The sequence below is a fragment of the Odontomachus brunneus genome, unplaced genomic scaffold, assembly GCF_010583005.1.
Source record: "Odontomachus brunneus isolate Ranch 3 - 2012 unplaced genomic scaffold, Obru_v1 Obru_scaffold_130, whole genome shotgun sequence".
NCBI classification, from domain to species: Eukaryota; Metazoa; Arthropoda; class Insecta; order Hymenoptera; family Formicidae; genus Odontomachus; species Odontomachus brunneus.
The window spans coordinates 628,176-639,169 of NW_022639580.1; the positions used below are offsets into that span (position 1 = coordinate 628,176).

The following is a 10,994-nucleotide window of genomic DNA, read 5'->3' on the forward strand; positions in this document are numbered from 1 at the left end:
TGTACTACCTTAATAGTCGTTACTTAAAACTTATGCTACGTGAAATATTCAGATCTGAGTTTAGAGTTAAATGAAAGATTTTTATATTTGGATTATATATGTGGCGGATCGATATAGATCCGCACACACACAAGCGCGGCGCCGCTAGCCAAGCCGCCGCACAATCGCGAGAGCCTCCGCGCAACGCCGTTCGGTGGCGCATTCGCGGGGGGGTTTTTCGCGAGAAAATCTCAATTAAGAGACAATAAAAGTCAGACCCAGCGGGTGGTCGTACACACTCGCACTCCGCTGCACTCGTCACTATAGGCCACTTTTAGTAACAGCCATAGTACCGGCAGCTATAACAACAGCACCTGGAGGCGCTACCCCTCGCGCTGAAAAGTGCGCTCGCTGAAGAAGCGATACATCGCGCTGAAAAGTGCGCTCGCTGAAGAAGCGATACATCGCGCTGAAAAGTGCGCTCGCTGAAGAAGCGATACATCGCGCTGCAAAGTGCGCTCGCTGAACAAGCGATACCTCGCGCTGCAAAGTGCGCTCGCTGGACAAGCGATACCTCGCGCTGAAAAGCGTGTCCGCTGGATAAGCGGCAACGAGGCCACCGACGCCGAAGAAGGCGTCCATAAGCTCCACCACATCTGGCTCCCACAGCGGAAGTTGACTCGACCTGCAGCAGTTCCTCTAGCTCGCGGCGACATCCGGGTTCTACGACCGGTCTCACCACGTCGCACGAACGGGCACGAAGAAAGGGAATCGGACGCCGGTTTCTGGTGGTCCCCAGCGAAGAAGGACGCGTCGCCCCCATGGCAAGGGACTAAACGTGGCGGCTCGACGAGCCATAAGACGGAGGGAACAATTCCCCGACACATACACTCTCACACACACACACATGTAACGCACATAGAATAAATGTTACTTGTTATTTGAAAGTTAAAAGAAACAGCGAGCGTCACTTCACTCTTCCCACGAGCGACAGATCACGCCATATAAAAGAGGCAACCGCCACATTTCCCCAAAATATAATATAAATTATATTATAATTATATAATGTCGTTACGCCCGCGTTACCGGAGATGCATCGGTTTCGATGATTCCGATATAGGAAGACAAGCGAAGAGTCACGGTTGACAATGGAAAGTAACAACAGCTGACGGGGAGTAAACAACAGCTGACAGAGAGTGAAGCTGGCCACACACACTTTTCGTAACAGTAACTGTAAGACGTAACGTAAGAATTGACCAATCATGTTGAGAATCGTCGAATTGTAAGGTCGCCATTTTTATGAATACTCGGTTGCAATTGGTCAATTCTTACGTTATGTTACGTCTTACGGTTACTATTACGGAAAGAAATTACGTGTGTGTGGCCAGCTTCACTCTCTGTCAGCTGTTGTTTTCTTGAAAAACAAATCCTCTGATTGGCCCATCGGCTGCACTCCGATATACGACAGCGACATACGACGTATTGTAGAACAGGCTGTAGAGAGTTGACAGCGGGTCGTAGTCATGAGCGGACGTGTTACGATTGTATTGAGACTGAGGCTGTGAACTCGTATTTCGCTGTACGTAGTAAAGCTTCTCATTCTTTTATAATTGTGTTCATTCATTTCCTCCGTACGCGATCGCGAGTGCAAGCGTGAGCGCAATAATATTATAAAATGTGTGATCTTACATTTGCAATCGCGATTCAGCTGAGAAATTCAGATTTAACTCTAAATTAAAATTTGAGTGTCTTATTTGAAGCAGGTTTCAAGTAACGACTATTAATACGAATCTAAGGCCGCAAGTAAAAATCATTACTTAAATCTTGTTCCAGATGAGATCTGAATTTGGAGTTGAAGTTAGATTTGAGTTTTTATTCAAGTCATATGATAAATGCAACATCACGGTTGAAATCGCGATTTAACTAAAAAGTTTACATCTAATTTTATATTTAAATTTAAATTTATTGCGTCAATTGTACATTGTATTTATATCATTAATTTGTGAGAAATCACGATAAAATATTACAATGTATTTTAAGATGCTGACTGTCTTTCGATTGTCTTTTGAGTTTGACAATAATATGCTTTTGCAGAATTTGCATCAATTTCCGCTACTCGCATAAATAGCTATTCTAAAAGTGAGACGAAATTGCAGTTTAGTTAAAAGTAAAATATTTAATGTCAGCTTTTAGATATTAAATGATTTCTGATATTCAATTGTTGATATTTGCACAGAATAATAATGTGTGTGCATTTTTACAACTTTTCCTCATTATATTTACAACTTTACAAATTTTACTAACTTTGTTATGTTTTTATCCCAAGCACTGCGGAAACCCATTAGTGACGTCTCGACAGCGAAATTATTCAGCTTACGAAGATCCACTCACTTGAATGATAAATACAGCCTCACGAGGTTCGCGTCGGTCTCAAGTGTCAGCACCGCAAACGCGAACTAACCTATTCAAAGAAAAAAATTTAGCTCGTCGCAGTGAACATATGACTGAGTCGCCTTATTAATGCACGACGGAATATAATATACTATTTTAATATTGCAAATCTGAAAATATGCGATCATCTTGATTTTTAAATTGATTTTATCATTATACAAAACGTAATCTATAATGATTCTATCATTGTACAAAACGTCTTGATTTGTAAATTGATTCTATCATTATACGCGTAGAGCATAATCACTTAAAATTTCACGTTCTGTAGTTAATTGTGTCTTATATGATAAATCATCCGTTTAATAACTCTACGATATTTATGAATGTTATATGTTCTGAGATTTTATTATGTTTACAGCTTCCATCAAATGGTTTTTATCTTATCGGTAATGACCCTGATCGAATGACTCTCATCTTATCAATAATAGTAACATAAAATAAGAAATATAAGTATATAATAAGAAATATAAGAAAAGAGAAACACTTTTGTCATTATGTCAATGCATATTAAACATAATTTTGATATTTATTTTTGCTTTTTAAACAGCTACACATAGTCGATAATGCTATATATAGTCGATAATGTTAAAATTTAATTTAATTGTGACGTTGTTAATGTTTTCTTCATCGCAGTTTGGTATCGTGTTAATGATTCTTCGTTATGTTCTCCGATCGTTATCATCATCATCGTGTAGCTCATCGCACGGATACTGGGCGCAGGTAATGCATCATTCGATGCAGTGAAAGATATTAATTTGGCTATTTCTCAATCTGTATTACGCATGCGCATGGTCTTGTATACTGTTATTGCAAAATTATTTACACGACCGCGACGGCGGCGACTCTCGGCGAGTCGCCTTAACATCGCAATGAAGAAATCCTATTGCAAATTTCACTCGGTGGTTTTTAACCTCTGACCCGGCTCTCACGTTACACCTGTGCGTTATACACGGAGGAAAGACAAAGAGAGATAGGCAGAGATGATGAAGGAGAGTCAGAGAAAGTGTGAGTGTGTGTGTATGAGAGAGAGAGAGAGAGAGAGAGAGAGAGAAGTACCTTTCGCTGCTTTACTATTCTTACCTTCGTTCTTTTTAAATACGTGGAATATGAATGTATATATCATTACATAATCTTACCGTATCAAGGAAGTTTGAGAGGTAATGTGGACTTTGTCGTGTAAGAGAAATAACGATTTATTAGAGACAACGATTTCATACAAATTACTAGTGTCATTAGTTATCTATCGTCACAATGCGCTTGACCATTACGATTAATATATGACCCCTAATTCCGGAGTTATACCGTAGTAAGTATATTTCTACGTATTCCTACGTAAGTTCCTTCGTCAATACGTTGCAACGGTTGTACGAAAATATCTATGCTCTATTTACTAACTATCTCACCAATTTCCTTTACTACATGCATCCCTAGTATCATTAAATTACGTTGCTCTTGTAACTTCCATTTGCAAACGTAAACATTTCGCACGGAGTGACACTGAGGAATGTCGTTTGCAAATAAAGTGTAACTCGCTTGCGACTATTGCGTCGTTTCCATCCGAGATACTGGAGGATCAGCATTTGCATTGTGACGCGACAACAATGCGCGATTGTTCCTGCGTGGTATGACTGCAATCGTCTCTCATATTTCATGTTCGGGATGTTTGCCGTATCGTCGGACACATGTCATTCAGAGCGTGAAAGCGTTACCGTGCACGTGGCGCGTTCGCCTGGCGCGGTCACAATTCGTTTTCCACGCCGTTGTCCCTTCCTCCGCATTCGAGCGCGCGAATTTAGCGGAGAGAAGAAATCGAATCGGAAAAATCAATTCGATTGTAAGTGACACTTTTACTTCCAGCCGCGCGCAACGAATTGCTCGCGTGAAACTTCTTCCTGTCGTAATACACGTAATCGCAAATCCGCTCAGGATTTACAGCTCTTCGAAGCTCGATCCTTTGAAAATATTCGTGAAGGATCTGGTACTCTCTATTAGGATAAAGGAAAGAAGCTGAAACGTCTTTATGAAGCACTAAAAATACTATATTTTCACAGCCATATCGAAATTGCGTGATTCGATTGTCAACGCGCCGGCCACTATTTCGCAACGTGTTTTTTGCACGAGTCGTACAAGAAACAGCACGTTGTTTGCCAAAACCGTGGAGTGTCACACTACGTGAGTTCTGCGATCGAGCAAATTAAAATTTCCATTTCGATTAATTTAATATCAACGACCTTAATAGTAATAACGCAGCTATACTTCACATACTCATTTTTTAATACATTTTCGATAGTCGTCTCTTTAGCAATACATAAGCCAGAACTCGAAACATGATACTGTAGCCAATCAAAACGACAACGTCGAGCCAAAACAACGGTTTAGCTAAGTCTAGCATTTCCAGTATGGTATTTGGCATTCGCAAGTGGCAGTAGATAATCGAGCATTGTAAAACCTCACGACCATTGCCGTAGACACTTTGAACCAAACCGTCGAAGGAGTATCGAAACGTGTTTAGGTAACTAAGATAGTACATAAACTTGGATAAGTCCTTGAATAAGACCAAGATGCCGGTGAAACCTATCATGATGCACACGATAATGGATCCGAAGAAAGTTCCGTTGATGGGATTGAATATTGAGCCCAACCAAAGGCCCATGCCTTCGGAAGCGAAGGCGGTTAAGATGAAAATGAGCAGACACATGAAGAAGCGGGAGAACTCGAGCGGTTGACTACTCATCAAGTAGGAGATGAACGTGTAAATAAAGGTGGAGACCATTTGTAACGGTATTGTGGATACTAGCACGGCTATATAATAGGTTTTCAGTTTGTACCAATTGTTGAAGCACTCTTTACGCAGAATGGTAACCTCCAAAGGAAACTTGAGTACGGCCGATATCATGGTGGTGTAATATAAGTACACTAAGCTTATCAGAAAATAAGTGAGGTTGCTGAATGTCTTTTTACCATCATCGCCGGCGTGCTCATAAAACAGTCCTAACAGCACCCCTACGAGGAAGTGCATGATCAGTTTCAAATGTATCGTCACGTGGTCACGATACATCAAGGTTGCGTAGCGCGACAGTAACACCCAGAACCGATTCAGCTCTGTGGGCGGGGTTATCGTCTGATTGTCGTTGGATATGTCCTGGCTCATGTCGTGTGATGACTTGATCCAACGTGTTTCATCGTTTGATTCAGCGAAACACTTGGTTGCCGCGATCAACTGTTCGTCGTAATTACCGTACTCTTTGGACACCACCTCCAGCATGTAGTCCGCAGGGTTGTGATACTTGGGACACACGAGACCTTGCTGGGCGAAAAAGTCAACTGTGTCGCTAGGCGGGAAGCGATACATGCAGTGACCGTCCACCACCAGATAGATGTGATCGAACATCTCATAAAGCGTTGCGCTGGGTTGATGTATGGTGCAGACGATCGTTCTGCCAGTTTGCGCCAGTGTTTTTAATGCGGTCACGCACTGGACAGACGCCAAAGAGTCCAGGCCTGTGGTCGGCTCGTCCAGGAATATGAGCATTGGATTATCAATAAGCTCCAAGGCGATGCTCAGTCTCTTTTTCTGGCCGCCGCTTAGCCGGTCCACTCGCGTATCCTTGGTGTGTGACAACGTCAACGTGTTTAAGATACCGTCGATCAGCATCTGCCTTGACTTGTGCGAGATACTCTTGCTGATCTTCAGGTAGCTCGCAATCATCATGATCTCCTGGGTGGTGAAGTAGCCGTGCAAACTGTCCATCTGCTGAATGTAACGCAGCTGTTTTTTGAAAGTATCGCGATTCTGCTTATTGCCTCTGCTGAAGTACTCCACCGTTCCCGTGTACAACCCTTCTTGGAAGCCGCTCAATATGTTCAGCAACGTCGACTTGCCCGCACCGGACGGTCCCATGATAGCCGTAAGTTCGGTAGATCGGAAGAATCCGCTCAGGCCTTTGAGGATCTGTTTCTTCGGCCTGCGAAATCCGGTCTGGATCGCGTACGATATATCTCTGAACTTAACATCGATCGTTTGACTGCACATTATGTTCGTGAAAGTGAGTTTGTGCTGGATTTTACGGTTTGATTGGTTCTAAGTTACCTCGGGTATTTTGCGCAATCCGTCTGATGGTAATTACGCTTTTGTAATCTGTTCTAACCTTCGTTTATCGACAATTTACTTGTGTAGCACAAGACTAGATGCGCACAATGTTAGATACAGCCACGCACTGGTAAATAGGGCGAATTATTTATATCTCATCCGTGCGCACAGCAGATACTCAACTGTGATACGAATGCGTACTGCTTCGCGTTAAACACGGAGACGAACGCAAATACAGTTCGTGTCAGCCTTTCTCATTCCCGGGGGTTCTCCTTGTGTTAGCGGATGACATAAGTTTTACGAATTTTTCTTATCTTCACACTTTTTACCACATTGTAAACTCACATGGCCTATATAGATTAAGTGCTGAGTATTATTACAGGTCTAATGTCTAATAATCATTCGTCAGCAAGGTTTGAATAATTGTGAACAGTGATAACTAGTTATCTGAAATCGACTGACGTAAGAAGATTAACGTTCTTTTCTTCTTACAAGCTTTTTTTTGAGAGTGATTATCCGTAGCGCATTTTGACCGTTTGCAAAAAAATCCTCTTAATGTTTCCCTTTTTTCATCTAATTAGCGTTTAACATGCAGTATTTTTGTCAAATCTCTTCGAAGGAATTCAGCAGCGATTGTGGCTTCAATTTGGTAATCAGCGCTACAATTTTTCACGTATGCATTTTTTTTCGTTCGTTTCGTTCACCTGCAAATGAAGCATTACGTTATTGAATGTTACATGTTCATACATTCGCGTATATGATATACACACGCGTAACAACATTGATTAACGAAAAAGAAGAAAGAGAGAAGAAATCAATACTTAATTTTTATGTTTCAGCAATTTTATTTGTCTCGTCTGAGTCAAAATTTTAGCCTTATACTTTGAATTCTACAATACAGTAGGAGTTAATACGCTCTAGCTACTAATAGCTAGTTTACGTGATTAGCATAATTAGCGCAAATATAAGCAATTATTAGACAGGATATAAACATAGGAGCGCATTTACTTGGAGAAATGAAAGAACGCTTTAAATAATTACTGAACAAATTTAAGAATATAAGGAGAGAAATACGCGCTTTGAATTCTTGGTTAAACGAATTCGATATCATTATTATCCTCCTAACATATAGTTTAAATATTTGCTCCAATATTTGTGTTAAGCTCTTGCTTGTCTACAGATATGTTTGATTTAAATTGTACATTTTGAAGAGCGTGTGTATATAGGATTCGAGCTCCTTGACTCATCTCATTCACCGAGATACAAGTGATTTACCAAAATACCTTGTGTTACTTTGAACACTGAATTAATGTTCCATCAAAATTCGTTTCGAAATAATCAGAAAAATTATCGCTCCGACTAACAATTTATCTATTTTAGAAGCATTTCTGTCAATATCAAATTGGTCACGTTCTTCGCGAACACACTCAACTTTGCGATGTCAACGAGTTCGTTACTTGTACGTCTCTGGGTCTTTTTCCTATATTTCCTTAAGTGCTCGATATTTTGCTATAAATGTTCATGATCAACATTATTGCATGGAAAAAACAAGTCCATTAGCGTTAATTTTTATGTTACTTAGTTGGAATTTATATTAATTAGAAACATTAGATGAGAAACTCGGTTGTAGGATTCATAGAAAGATTCCTGCAGAAGGTTTTTACTCAACAAATTACTCTCAATTATCTCAACCGAATGAAATTAATGAATATTCAGACAAATATATCCGATCATAAAGAGAACGATTTGTTGAATCAAATAAACGTTTCTTTGGAATAATCTCAACAAATTTTTTGGCTAACACAACAAAAATATTATTTTGAAACTAAGCCGCAAATAAATATTTTTGTTGTGTCAAACAAAATTTTGTTCGATTAATCAAAAAATTCGTTTGGATCATTCCAAAGAAGAGTTTATTTGATTCAACCAAATCGTTCTCTCTGTATAATAATAGAAACGTTATTCCTTGTCAGCGAGAGGTTTTCGTCTGACCTCCATTTGATTACTCGACTCGAGATCTTTTCTTCCGTGTGCAAACCGGTCGTACACATTTTATAAATCTTCATAAATAAAAAATCTCGATTACCATTTGCGAGCGCATGAAAGGTCACTGAATGTGACCTTTCTCGTCGATTAAGGATCACAGTTTCCGTGTTTTGCAATGAAATACTTGGACAACATCTCATATTGGTACTCTATAAAGAATACCAGACAAGACAAAAAATAATAATGAGCGCGTGAACATGATAAACTCAAATGGCACTAATTATTATGCAAATGGTAAGTCAACCGGCAAAATCGCGACGTCGATTTATATGCAATCGATTAATATAAGTCCAAGAAGTCTTCGTACATTAGGAATTTTCACAGAAAATAGTTTATTTCTATATAATAATGAATAGTAAATAAATAATCGTTTTTACATATGATAAAGTCTCTCTTTCTTAATACTATACCAGAAACAAAACCTACAAATTAATAAATATTATAATATTATACTCAAAAATGATAAAAGAACGAAACATGGTAATTTAGTAATGCGCAGAAAGTGTTCGTACTCCAATGATATCTATGATAAAAACTTATCTTAGGTAAGAAACATACATCGTATGTTCTTTGTCTATTTATATTTGGGCCTTGTTCGGTTATATATATTGACGCGAAATTTCACAATCGTTCTCTACTTAGTGAAAATGGGTCGAATAAGAAGCGAAACTATCGCGGAGGAAAGACAACTTATTATTAGACTGCATAATCAATGCAAGTCTTTAAATGAAATATCAAAACTGATTGGGAGACCGCGTTCTACAATACACAGTATTATTAACTTCATTAACCGCTTTGGCAAGACCAGAACAGTTAAAAAATCAGTGCAAGAAGTGGACGCCCGTCTGTCTTATCGGAAAACGACAGGCGATTTATCATACGTCAAATTAAAAAAGATCCGAAAACTAGTGCCCCCAGGATAGTTGCAGAATTGCTGAAAAAGCAAGTCAACTTGTACAATGAGGAACATTACACACAAAGAGGGATACCATGGACGAGTAGCCAGAAAGAAGTGCTGGATTAATAAGACCAACTGCAAGAAGCGTTTAAAGTTCGCTCGTGAGTATCAAACAAAATCTCTAGAATTTTGGAATAAGATCATTTTTACTAATGAAAGAAAGTTCAATTTATTTGGATCGGACGGGAACCAAAAGGTGTGGCGTCAGAAAAATGCTGAGCTTCAGCCGAAAAATTTGATACTCACTGTAAAACACGGAAGTGGCTTTGTGCTACTTTGGAGCTGCATGAGTGCTTCTGGTATAGGAAATATTCATTTCATCGATGGTACTATGGATCACAAAGCGTATATAAATATTTTGGAAAATAATCTCCATACCAATGCCGAAAAAGTGGGGTTCCCAAATGATTTTATATTTAAACAGGATAATGACACCAAGTATGACAGCCATAAATACTATGTTATGGCTCTTATATAACACATCTCAACAGCTGAAAACATCTCCTCAATCAGCTGATTTAAATCCTATAAAATATTTGTCGAGCCTTCTAGAAAATAAAATAAGAAAAAGATATATTTCAAGCAAGAATGACTTAAGACAAGCACTACAAGAGGAATGGAACTCAGATACAGAATCTGACACATCCAAATTGGTACATTCTATACCCAAACGTCTACAAGTTGTTATAAAAACTAAAGACTATCCTACAAAGTATTAATCTGATTTTGTTTTTTTCATTTTGCTTTATTTCTAGTCAGAATATTGTGTTGTATGAACACTTTCTGCGCTTTCTGCACTTTCTTACTAAATATCATATTTCGTTCTTTTGTCGTTTTTAAGTATAATATTTATTAATTTATAAGTTATGTTTAAGATATATTGTTACTAAAGAGAGACTTTATTATATGTAAAACCGATTATTTGTTAAATACTCATTATCATACGGAAATAAATTATTTTCTGTGAAAATTCCTAGTGTTCGAAGACTTTTTGAACTCACTGTAGATGTAGAGAAATATAGAATATGTTAAAGAAATATAGTCGTAAGTAAGATTGCATAGCTGCTAATTCACTGAGCTGATATAAAAAAAAAGGACTAGGAGTGCGCGTCACTCGTCACTTCGCAATTTACGTTTCACCATATTTTGAAATATCTTATCGTAAATTCTTTTTTTTTTACGATAATAGCAAATTTTTTTCTTTTGACAGTAATGGTAACAATAATGGCAAGGAGAGGTCATGTGTCGGCGAACATGATACGCGACGTTCGTAGTCACCTAGATCAAAGAAAAAATATATTTTTTCATTGTCTGATAAGAACGGAGATAGAATAAAGACTCGGAACAGAAAGATTTCTGTAGGAAGTTTCTATTCAGTTAATATGTTTGTATATATACAAAAACGATACTGTGCATTGTTAACGAGCAATATCGAATAATAACTACAATATCGAACGACTAGCGGGGGGC

At 38.6% G+C, this 10,994-nt stretch overlaps 1 long non-coding RNA gene across 1 annotated transcript; it reads left to right on the forward strand.

Moving 5' to 3' along the window:
- Positions 1–1,242: 1,242 nt before the first annotated feature.
- Positions 1,243–9,814, forward strand: LOC116850011. Its single transcript, XR_004379240.1, has 2 exons — positions 1,243–1,558; positions 2,306–9,814. It is a non-coding gene; the product is annotated as an uncharacterized LOC116850011 (long non-coding RNA).
- The last annotated feature ends 1,180 nt before the right edge of the window (positions 9,815–10,994 follow it).